The 11728-nt window shown below is 51.9% G+C and overlaps 1 non-coding gene across 1 annotated transcript; it reads right to left on the bottom strand.

The window, feature by feature from the left end:
• Positions 1-2490: 2490 nt before the first annotated feature.
• Positions 2491-2594, bottom strand: LOC119253613 (U6 spliceosomal RNA). The gene has a single exon (XR_005127145.1). It is a non-coding gene; the product is annotated as a U6 spliceosomal RNA (small nuclear RNA).
• Between the last annotated feature and the right edge of the window lie 9134 nt (positions 2595-11728).

The raw sequence follows: 11728 nt of genomic DNA, 5'->3' as shown, positions 1-11728 counted from the left end.
TGTGGACCCAGGGGGACAGCTTGGCTAGAATGCTACAGGGCAGAGAGAGGGGCACCCCAGGACTCCCAAATTGGCCCACTCTAAATAGGTTCTGCCATCTGCTGCATTAAGACAAATTACTCTAGTGCATAAGACCTTCAATGGAAAGGAACTTTAATACAAATAGTGTGCAATACAGAAAAAGGGGGAGAATGGGGAAGAATAAAGTTTCCAAATCAAGCACCTGAAGTTACCCATACCCTCGTGGGTAAATACCTAGCCAAATAGGTTGGCCCAAAGCAAGGCCCGAAAGCCTGCCATAAGTCTAAAGCTCCTTCTAGTGGGGACCCATAGGAAAGGGGCAAAAGGGGACCAGCATGTCTGCAAATAAAAGAGCAAAATTGGGGCCTCCTTTGGTGGTACAGGGATTAAAGACAGAGCTATCATACTGTGGGCCAGCCACTGCAGCATGCATTTGATCCCTAGCTGGCCAGAGAGCTAACCCACGTGGTGCAGCAGACCTCTCCTGACTCTCCCGCTGCTCCCCTCAGCAGTGTATTTCAGTCAGTCTGCCTGTTCAGTTCCCCACTCTCTCTGGTGAATCCTTTCACCCCAAGCCCCACCTCTGGCCTGGACCCCAGTTCTTATATGCATAAATAAATACATCTTTAAAAAAACAAAAGAGCAAAATCAAAATCAAGATGAAAGCTGCCACTGTTAACCTCCCCACGGGCTTCTCACCCACATCTGTTTCAATCAGTCCAAGACCAAAAAGCAAGTGCAGCTTCTTCACGTGTCTCTCTGCTCCATGTGCTCCTCCAGCTCTCCTGTGGCTCCCCATCCTTCTCCCTCCTTTCTCTAAGTCCCCTCTCCAGCTTCTTCTTCTCCCTGCTCAGCTCCACCCTCCCTTGGGTGGGGCAGGGAACCTGGAACCTCCCCTCCCCTGGGGACCACCCTGTTACAAGGCTGCTGGACTGCAGAGGCTTTCGGATAAAGTGACCTGGCAGGGGCAACAGAAAAAGCAGGCCCAGGATCCAGGGGTTAGAAGCAGAGACCCCAAGCAGAGAATGCAATGTTCAAAGTCAGCTCTGTCTTTAAGATGGCATGGCCTGCCAGGTGGCTTAGTCCCTCAGTGCTTTGGTCACAGTGCCTAATTACCCCCCACTCCTAGGGTATAGGGGGAGGATGCAGAGTGTCTGGCATTTAGTTAGGGGCTATAAAACATTTGTTATTACGATCACATAAAATGACCCCTTTGAGGCAACTTTTAAACCAAGCTAAGGGGCAGCTCCTGGCAAATCAAGGAAGGAGTTGAAGTTGGTTTTGATACTAGATCTTTCTCCTCCTGCTTTCAGGGTTCTCTGTGGGGAGGTGGAGGTTACTCAGGGATCAGGCTGTCCCTCCTCCTGATCCCCTCCAGGGGCCCTCTTCACCCAGGGCTGTCTGTTGTTTGGGGCACTCCCCTGTTTCCTGTCTCTTGGAGCAACCTGGCTGACATCCTCTCATTCCCTGGAAGCCTTGGGATGCACCCACTTGCACATTCCTGAGGTCCCTTTTCACCAGGAGATAGGAGTGGGGAGAACTTGCTGGAGATAGTGGGGAGCCCTGTGCTGAGTGCCTTATACATCCTTCCCATCCAGGCCTTTTAATGGTCCTCTGAGCACCATTCCAGATGCTGTCATCCTTGTTTGTGCATGGGGAGAGGAGAGCAGAGACAGGTTAAGTGATTTGCCCAGCAGGTAAGTTTTAGATCCAGGACTGGAGCAGCTTGCAGCTGCAGGGCTGTGCTCCACCTGCCCTGAGGAATTCAGCCTGGTTCAGTCCCATGTGTGACACTTCTGCCTCACCCTTTAGACCTGCAGGAGACAAGACCTGTAGCAAAGGTGCCTGGGTGGGGGTGGCAGGCATTTAGCAGACTGATGGTGGGTGATATTCCTGTTTGTCAGCAAGAGGAAGTTCTTTTGGTTTCCTTCAGATTATAGCTGAAGACCTCCAGGCAACAAATAAACCAACAAAGAAGACAACCTTCCCTTTTCTTTCTTTCTTTCTTTTTTTTTTTTTTAAATTTATTTTATTTATTTATGCATACAAGAATTAGGGCACAGGTCAGAGGTTTGGGTGGTGAGAGAATTCACCAGAGACAGAGTAGACAGATCTATTGAACAGGCAGATCTACTGAAATACACTGCTGAGGGGAGCAGCAGGTGAGACAGGAGAGATCTGCTACACCATGTGGGTAGCTCCCTGGCCAGGGATCAAACTCATGCTGCAGTGGCTGCAGATAGCTTGATAGCACTGTCTTTAACCCCTGCGCCACCAGGGAGGCCCAACCTCTTTTCAAGGGACAGGGGCTATGGGTGGAACTGGAAAGGAAGGTGCTTTGTGTGTTGGAAATTCTGAGAGAATCCTCTCTGGCAGTGGAGGTTTCAGAGCAGGGGATTCTTTGGTTGTTGTCCAGCTCAAAACCTTTATTTTGAATGATATCAAATTTACAGGAAATTGCAATGGTACAGAAGTATGGAATTCTTTGCGATGTTGTGTGTCTTTCTTGTGTTGGGGCCATGTTAATCTTTGTCTCTTTCCAATATTCATATTTGTGCTGCTGAAGTTTTCACTCAGGGCAGGGGATTCTGAGGCACAAGAGGCTGCTCTCACCTAGGGGAGGGGACAGCAAGATGTTGCCCCTTGGACTGATATTCAGGCCTTCATAGCATGTTCTCAACCTGCTCCAGTTCCCAGACACATACCTGGGCCCCACAGCATGTCTCTAGGGGGGCCATGGCGGCAAGTGGGTGACACAGGCTCCTTGGAAGGTTGCCTGTCCTGGGGAGCAAAGTCTTGTGAAATGACGTTCAGCTAATGCTGGTTTTCTGAGTGAAGACAGAAACCTGTGGTTCTTGCCCCTGTGGTTCTCGCCCTCGGGAGCTTACATTCTCACAGGAAGATGAACACGCACCGTGGGAGAGCCTCGTGTGGAAAGAGCACATGCAAAGCACATAGCAGGCTTCAGAGGGGGTGGTGTTCTTCCTGGCCTACCCTCTGACCCAGACCTGACGCCCTGTGTGACCTGGGGCAAGCTGTGTGCCCTCTCTGATACTGGCTTCTCATCCATAAAATGAAGTTAGGATTGATCACTGAGTTAAATCTTGTTTTTCCTCTTAACAATGGGACCTGCCATTCTAAGGAAACCCAACAAGGACTCTGCCACAAAAAATAGAGCCACTCTGCTTCGGGGGGTGGGGGATCCCATAGATAATTTCTAAGGGCAGCTCTAAATGAGTCTCATTGGCCTCCCTGGTGGCACGGGGTTAAAGACAGCGCTATCAAGCTATTGCCAGCCACTGCAACACAAGTTGGATCCCCAGATGGCCAGGGAGCAACCCACATGGCAAAGCAGACCTCTCCTGTCTCGCCTGCTGTTCCCCTCAGCGGTATATTTCAGTCAATCTGCCTGTTCTGCTCCACACTCTGTCTCTGGTGAATCCTCTCACTAACCCCCACCCCTGGACCTCTGGGTTATACCCCAGTTCTTGTATGCATAAATAAATACATCTAAAAATAAGTCTCATTGTAAGGCCTGAACCACATCAAGAAAGCTCAGAATGGCCTCCTGGAGGAAGTCAGGATGGACTTGAAAGCTCAGAGGATTTTGACGTGTGCAGGTGTGGAGAGAGTCCATCAGGCAGGTTGGGGATAGTGAGAAGAGATGCAGACACAGGAGTGGTTGAGGTCCATGCAGGCACAGAGCTGGCACAGCTGAGATGGAGGAGTCTTGTAGGAGACAATGTGGAAAGAACCCAAGAAAAGGGTACCCAGGGGATTTCTACAGAAACTTCATGGCAGCAGCAAGGTGCAAAGATGATTCTTGCTACTCCTAGGAGCCCGCCACTGTCCTGTCTTACAGAAGAAGGGTGGGTTAGACCCTGCTGTTGGGAGAGGGAAAGAACCAGCATCGAGGAAAGAGTAACAGCAACAGCACCCACTCTCAGGGGTTGTTCAGTGAACAGAGCTACAGCCTCAGAACCATGTCTGGCACATGAGGAATGCTGTGTAAGCCTTTGTGAAGAATGTTCAGGCCAGAGTAGACCCTAGGGTGGCCAAAGCTCTGGGCCCTTCCTGGCCTTTGGCCTTGCATGGTAGCAATGGCTTGCCATTTCACTGCTTCTATGCTCAACAATTATGGTGATAGCGACTTGTGTGCTGCTGCCTACACACACACACACACACACACACACAAATACACACACATATACACACACACACACGGCCCTCCCTTTCTCTGGTGCTGGTGCACTCCTGACCATCCTCACTCTCCAGAGTCGACCCCCCCATTTCCTTCCCCCTCCTGCCCCAAACCCACACCTTGCTCTCAGCCTCCCCTTTCCCCTCTCCCTGAGCCCCTGGACCTCCCACTCACCATAAATCTGTAACTCTGGAGTGTGTATGTTAGGGGGAGGGGGCTGTGGTGGAAAAGCAGCAAACCAAACCAACCCCAGCTAATGAAAACGGTGATAAATCTCTGTCTATCAGGTTTGTTGTGAGCACAAACATTGCCAAACAAGGGCCCAGATGGCCTGCAGGCCCTCCTCCCTATGGGCTGAAGAGCTTTAAATGGAAATGGCTGCTTTATGCACCTACTTGGAAATGGGGATGGCTGAGTCCAGGGGTGCTTGGCCATGAAACAGGAGGTAGGCCAGGTGGGGAGAAGTCTCCTCTGTTCCTGCTCTTGGGGGAACACAGCTCAGGATGAGACAGGTCAGGAGGGGGGAGAGGACAGGAAGAGGCCACTTTCCTCTCTGATATTCAGACCTTGATAGCTGGTTTTCAACCTGCTCCCATTCCCAGGGTTCCTCACCCCCACTCCAGAACTTTCCTTCTTTTCTACCTAGGCCAGTGGAAGCCTACCTAGTCCTTTAAGCCTAAATGAAACCCCACCTCCTCCAGAAAGTCTCCTCAACCAGAGTCCTCATAACCTCTCTGGGCTCCATTCCTACCTCACAGCCACTGGGGAGCCCAATGTGCTCCTGGGCTTGGGGTGGGGGGTGGAGGGGACACGTCTGGGTGCACAGCTGGGCTTTATCACTAAGCTGAGGGACCTAGGGCAGGTGCATCTGTCCACCTGCTTTCTCCTCTGTAAAATGGGCATAGTTGCGGTACCTGCCTCATGGGGCAGTTGGGAAGAGTTAAGTGACAAGTGTAGAATGCATTGAGTAAAATGAAGGCAGAGTCTAAGAGCTCCATCCATGTCTGCACTTCCTATTAGTCGTGACTGGGCAGCCTGCTTCCCTGGGCCCTAAATGAAACCCCTGGTGGGCGTGCATATCTGTGTGTGCATCATGCATGTTTGGGTTCCCCTGAAAACAGACTCTAAGAAAAGAACTTTGGTGCAAGAAGTTCATTTGGGAGATGGTCCTGGAAGTGGAGGGAGGGTTTGGAGAAAGGATGACAGGATAGGAAGGGAGGAAAGCCTAGGAGGGGTGACAGAGTTAAACTGTGGGCAGTGGGGGTTGGCAGAAGCACTGTAAGAACACATCAGAGAGTTGCCCCAGGAAATACAGACAGCCAGGGTATTAATGCACCCACTCCTGTCCCTCATTAGTTGAGGTGTGCCCCTGGGGCCATCTGTCCCTGGCACTTCCCAGCTGCCCTGTGGACTGGGTCAAGCTCCCATGGGCCTAGCACTGAAGAAACTGCAGGTTGAGAAGTAGAAATGTCATGTGGAGTGGACAATTCCCATTCCCAACCCCTTGCCCCCTTGCCATAACACCTGCACATGAACTAAGAGGGAGGCCTGGGGCTTTGGGGTGAGGCATCAATAGCATCCTCTATGGAATCCTTAATTTTATTTTTTTTTAGATTTATTCATTTATGAATACAAGAGCTGGGGTACAGGCTAGAGGTGCAGGTAGGGTGAGAGGATTCACCAGGGACAGAGTGGGGAACAGAACAGGTGGAGTGACTGAAACACACTGCTGAGGGGAGCAGTGGGAGAGTCAGGAGAGGTCTGCTGCGCCATGTGGGTCAGCTCCATGGCTGGCCTGCTGGGATTGAACTCATGCTGCAGTAGTTGCGGACAGCTTCATAGTACCCAAATGCCCAAAAATAGATGACTGGATCAAGAAGATGTGGTACATATACACCATGGAATATTACTCAGCATTCAAAAAAGACAAACACATGCAATTTGCAGCAACATGGATGGCGCTGGAAGGGATCATGCTCAGCGAAATAAGCCAGAAAGAAAAAGAAAAATACCGGATGGTCTCACTCATAGCAGGAATCTAGAAAACCTAAATAAATAAGGGACCAGGAAAATGAATAACTATAAGAAAGTGAAAATCAAAATCAATAAACAACTATGAACCAGAGACACTCTATGGGGGGTAGGGTCGGGGAGGGGAGGTACTGGGGTCAAAATAAGGGGGTTGCAATTGTATGGGGAATATAAAAATAAAATTTATTTAAAAACAAAACAAAACAAAACATAGTGCTGACGTTTAACCCCTTGCGCCACCAGGGAGGCCCAGAATCCTTCATTTTCTATCCCTACAGTTTCCAGCACAGAATCATGCACACAGTAGGCATATCATAATTAATTGTTAACCAAGAAGAGATTTGGGTTAATTGCTGGGAGAAACTAGCTTCTTCCACTGCTCAGTTTAATTTATTGTGATGCGGAGCAAGACATAGAGCCACTCTGGGCTTTATCTGCTGTTGGAAAATCAGGACATTGCACCTTCTCTGCTTATCCCATCGTCCTATCATAAGTTGGAATGGTCTTTGGGGATGGGGTGCTCAGAACATGGAAGATACGGCTTGAAATGATGTTGGGCCCCAGGTGGCGGGGTAGGGTGGGGGGGGGGCGGGGTGGTTCCCTATCCAGGTATATCCAAGCTTGAGGTGCCAGTGACACATGATTCATACATGCTTTGTGGTCAAAGCACAAAGGCGTGTTCTCCAGGCCCCGCTGGGATGCCTCCTGCCTTTTCCTATCATGTGACAACTTCAGAGGTCTGATCAAGAAAGAAAAGGCCAAATGCATTTGTATTGCGGACACTTTAGTAGAAAGAATCCTAGAGGGAATCAAAGGATTCCAAAAAAGGATTCTTTCTTTCTAGGTCAGCAGTGGAGTTTGCAATGATGGGTGATTGTAGAAATGGTTAGTGCAGAAATTCTTAACTTGGGGATTTTGGGTTCCCTAGGATGCCCATACATGAGCTTTGGGAGTCTCTATATCTTGAATATAAATGCAAAACTGAGTGTGTAGTATATGCAAGGTGTATGTATGTGAACTGCTCTAAGTTTGTGACCAGGAGCTTCCAGTAAATTCTCAAAAGGGTCTGTAACCAGGCGCCCCCCACCCCCAATTGATTTGCTCTACCCCAAATTTCCCAACTCAAAGGGGAAATACTGAGGCCAAGAGAGGAGATGTGAACTACTGGGGCAAATCTTAGGAGCTAGATGAAACCTAAGGCCCTAACCTGCAACCCTGCATGGTTAGTTGGTTACGTGGTCAGTTGGGTCTGCACAACCAGTAAAGCAGGCTTGGCAGCCCTGGGGGGGTGTGCGCTCCAGTGCAGAGCACCTCTTCTTGCTGGCAGAGAACACTTTCAAGGCATGAAGGAGTCACTATTCCCTGGGGACCAAGGTGGGTGCGGCGGTCTGTTTCCATGGGAAAAAGAACAGGAGAATAGCAGAGCTGGAACTGAAGACTGTCCCTGTTTTGGGGAAGTTTGGGTCTATTAGTGGGTCTCAGTTTCCAGATGTGGAGGTGGAAATGATGAAAATGTTTACATCCCTAAGTTGTGGTCAGGATTAAAGGAGACTGGGCCTCCCAGGTAGTGCAGGGGTTAGTCAGCCCTATCAAGCCATACTCACCAGACAAGGAGCTGACCCACAGGGAGCTGACCCACATGGCACAGCAGACCTCTCCTGCCTCGCCCGCTGCTCCCCTCAGCAGTGTATTTCAGTAGATCTGCCTATTCTGCTCCCCACTCTGTCTCTGGTGAATCTTCTCATTCCCCACACTTCTGGCCTACACCCTAGCTCTTGTATGCATAAATAAATAAATCTTAAAAAAAATATTAAAGGAGACCAAGTGAGTGGAAATGGCTTATGAAAGGAAAGCAGTACACAAATGTTAGTACTGATTATTACAGAGGCCTGACGAAGGCTTGTTTTGCTGCTGGTAGGAAAGTATGTACCACCTGATGCCAATTTCCCAATTCTGGACGACCATGAAATTCTCCTGCGGGTGCTTGCATCCCGTTGTCAGAGTGAAGAGGCCTGGCTTTATAGTCAAGTCTGAATTTGGCCTCAGTTCCACTACCTGTGAATGTGTGTGACCTTGGACAAATCACTTAACCTCTCTGGGTCTGACTGTCTATCTGTATAGTGGAGGCCACACCTACCTAATGGGTACATTATGAGGATTTGATGTGTTTTCATTTCATGGAAATAAAAGCCCTGAACCAGAGACTAGCACCTAATAAGCACTCAATAAACATTAGCTAGTTTTCTTGCTGTTGCTTGACAGTGGGTAACTATGGATAAATTTTATCTGCTATGAATTCTGTCACCCCCACATCTCTGCCTTCTCCAGGCAAATGTAACCTCTGCTTTCTAAGGACTTACCAGTCTTGTTTCGAGCTGTATTTCCCAAATCTGGTACACAGTGTGCAACAGCTAGGCTCAGTTTAAAGGAAGGGAGGGAGGGAGCTCTGACAGTGTGAGAGCACTCAGTCTGGACCAGCCCCAGCAGGGACCTGTAGTTGTGCCAAAAGCCCGATCAGGGGTCAAGAGAGTTGATCTCTGCTCCTAGTTCCACCGCCTAACTGCTGAGCCACCTCCATCAAGTTGCTGTCCCTCTCTGGGTCTCTGCGTGCTTTCTCCAAATCTGGGAGCCCTGAGTTACCAAAGCTTTCTCCTCAGAGGCTGGCCTCCAAGGAGCTCTGACAGGGAGGGGAGTGTGGGGTCATTCAACCACTTAATTAATGAAGAGGAAGGAGAAGTGGAGAGGGTGTGGAGGGGGGAAGGGAGGGAAGCAATTCTGGAAGAAAAGTCAGCTAGAAGCAGAGGCAACTGACAGCTTTGGGGAAAGTCACTCTCTGGGCCAAAGCGCCTAGTTCCTGTGCGCGCCCCGGGAGCCGGTATCCTCCGTGGCGAGGACGCCCAGGCTTTGGGTCTGCCCCTCCCTCCCTGGTGCGCCTCGCCAGTTCCCGCCGCCACTGACTTTCTGACTTCTTAACTTGTCAGCAAATCCCAGAGTTAAAAATGCACACGCACCCCGGCCAGCCGCCAGCAGGGCCGTCTGGCCGCGGCTCCAGATGTGGGGCCACCGCGCGGGCCGCCCGCCCCGCCGCGCAGACTAAACAATCGGCCTTGGCCGTGAGCGTAGCGCAATTCCAGATGCCGCGTCCCTCGCGCCGCGCGCTAATTGGGCCGCGGGCGCGAGGCTCTGTCAGCACCGGCAGGGCCCTGCCTCGGGCGGCCTTGGCCCAGCGCCCGTCCGCTGAACCACCTAAGGCGGGGGCGAGGTGGGGAGACGGAGGGGGGGGGGAGGAGGGGAAAGCGGGCGGGCGAGCGAGGAGAGACCTAGAGAGGCTGACGAAGGGACAGAGACCACCTGAAATAGAGACCGAGCTGCAGAGACAAAGGGAGAATCAGAAAAACTGAGTTGTATTCAGATATGTAAAGAGAGCCAGAAAACAAGGAGGAGGGAAAGAGAAGGCGAGGCAGGCTGACCCACCCGGGAGGAGAGCCGAGAAGCGCCGAGCCCAGGCGCAGAGCAGCCCAGCGCGCCCGGGCGGCCGCCGGCCCGCGGGACCACACGTTGACGGACCGGTCACTACTGGGTTGCAGGGTCCACCCCTCTAATTTTTCGGAAACTCTTTTCTCACATTCTCACTTTTTATAATTCTCACTTTAATAATTTATAAAGCCCACAAGGCGACCCCATCCTGGGGTGAGAAGCCTCGGTGAGGACCAGCGCTTTCCCCCAAAGGAAGCCGAGCCCTCGAGAGCTCACCGTCAAACCTGGCTTGGAGATTTGCACGCTACGGATGGGTGCGGACTGGGGGTCAGAGGGGCTGTGGAGAGGCCGGGGAAGCCCCCCCCCCGCCCCCCGAGACTCCAGCAGAGCCCCTCCTCCACCAGGGAGCCCCTCGAGCTGCACCTTCCTTTCCCTTGCGCTCCGCGGCCGCGGCCTCCTCCATCCCACGGATGGGGGATCTAGGTCCAGTGCAGGGGAGCCCACCGGGGACCACCCGGAGGAGCTCCCCCAGCCTCTGGTTCCGCCCCCGCCGGGAGGCCCGGGCGCCCCGGGGGTGATCTCCGAGGGCAGCGCGGCGGCCCGGCGGCTCTTGGCGGCCCCTCTCTGACAATCTTTCCTTTGTTTGTTTTCTTAAATCTGGGAGGCCCGAATTCCTGCCGGATTCCGTAGGTTTCACTCAGGAAGGAGGCACCCCCACCCCACCCCCTCTCACGTCGGGCCCGGCTGCAGGGGGAATGGCAGGTTGTTCCCGGAGGCCTGGGCGCGCACAGCCCCGCGGCCCCAGGCTGGGCAGGCGGGCGCTGGGCGCGGCGGAGAGTCCCGGGCTCCCTGCCCGCGCGCACCACCGCGCAGCCCCGCCGCAGGGCTACCGGCGAGCTCCGCTGAGGGGAAAAAAAAAAAAAAAATCAAACCACGAAAGTTTTAAAAGACACAAAGAGCAGCCCTCACCACCATCGCAGCCTCATTCCACACCCCTCCACCTCTCACACTTCCCTCTCTTTTTTTATTTTGGTCTCCAAACTTGAGCCTCATTAATTTCCAAAAAAAATTTCCCCCAATAAAAGGCAAACATGGAAAGAAAAACAAACTATTAGAAAATAGAGGAGGGAGGAAATGTTATTTAAAAGGTTAGCAGACCGCATCATTTTCCAATGATATTATATACTCCCAGCAGTATCCAAAATATATATGGGCCCAGGGCCAAGAATGTAAAAAAAAAAGAATCTTGAAAAAAAAAAAAAAAACCCTCACTTAGACACAACATCTGGACCTGGGAGCGAACAAACCCCCCATTTATCACACTTAATCCTCCAATGAAGCAATCGACAGTTGACTTCTGTTTTGCTAATTTAGCTGCTTTCAAGCGCCGGCCCAGTCCAGACCGGGAATTAAGTGTCACTTGTGGAGGGCTGGCCCTGCCCCCGCCCCACTTAGCTCCTAGCCAGGGCCCTCCAATAGGGAAAAAAGACCATTAAAGAAGAAAGAAACTTTTTATGAATTCCCTCTCCCCTGCCCACTCTGGTCAGTGAAAACCTCCACTCTGACCTTCCTCTGTCCCTCACCCAGCACCCTGACACCCACTTTCTTGGTGACTGGCCACCCTTTCCCAGTCTCCCCTCAGACGCCCTAGCAATGGTATCAGCCCTCACAAATGCCAGCAGCTACAGGCGACACGGGGCTCAGCCGCTGCTCCTCAGGTTGACTAGGTGCTGCCAGCCTCGTGCTTGGCACTGCCTGGCGGCTTAGTAGCTTCACCCTCAGGCAGGGAGAATGCAGCAGAGGGCCATCATTCCTGCCCCCCCTCCAACCCCCCCCCCCCCACACACACACATACAAGTGAATGGAAGGCAGAAGGCCTGAGGTGGAGGCCCTGGGCCAGCAGTGTCTGGAGACAATGGGATCTTGTGAGGGCGCAAGCCCGAGAGAGAATAAATCAGGAGGAGTGTATCATTTGAGGATTAGTCAATAAATCCCTGG

The sequence above is a fragment of the Talpa occidentalis genome, unplaced genomic scaffold, assembly GCF_014898055.3.
Source record: "Talpa occidentalis isolate TD23 unplaced genomic scaffold, MPIMG_talOcc4v2.1 talOcc4.2, whole genome shotgun sequence".
Lineage (NCBI taxonomy): Eukaryota > Metazoa > Chordata > Mammalia > Eulipotyphla > Talpidae > Talpa > Talpa occidentalis.
Note: the sequence above shows the minus strand (reverse complement) of the source record. Positions and strands in the feature narration are given on the sequence as shown.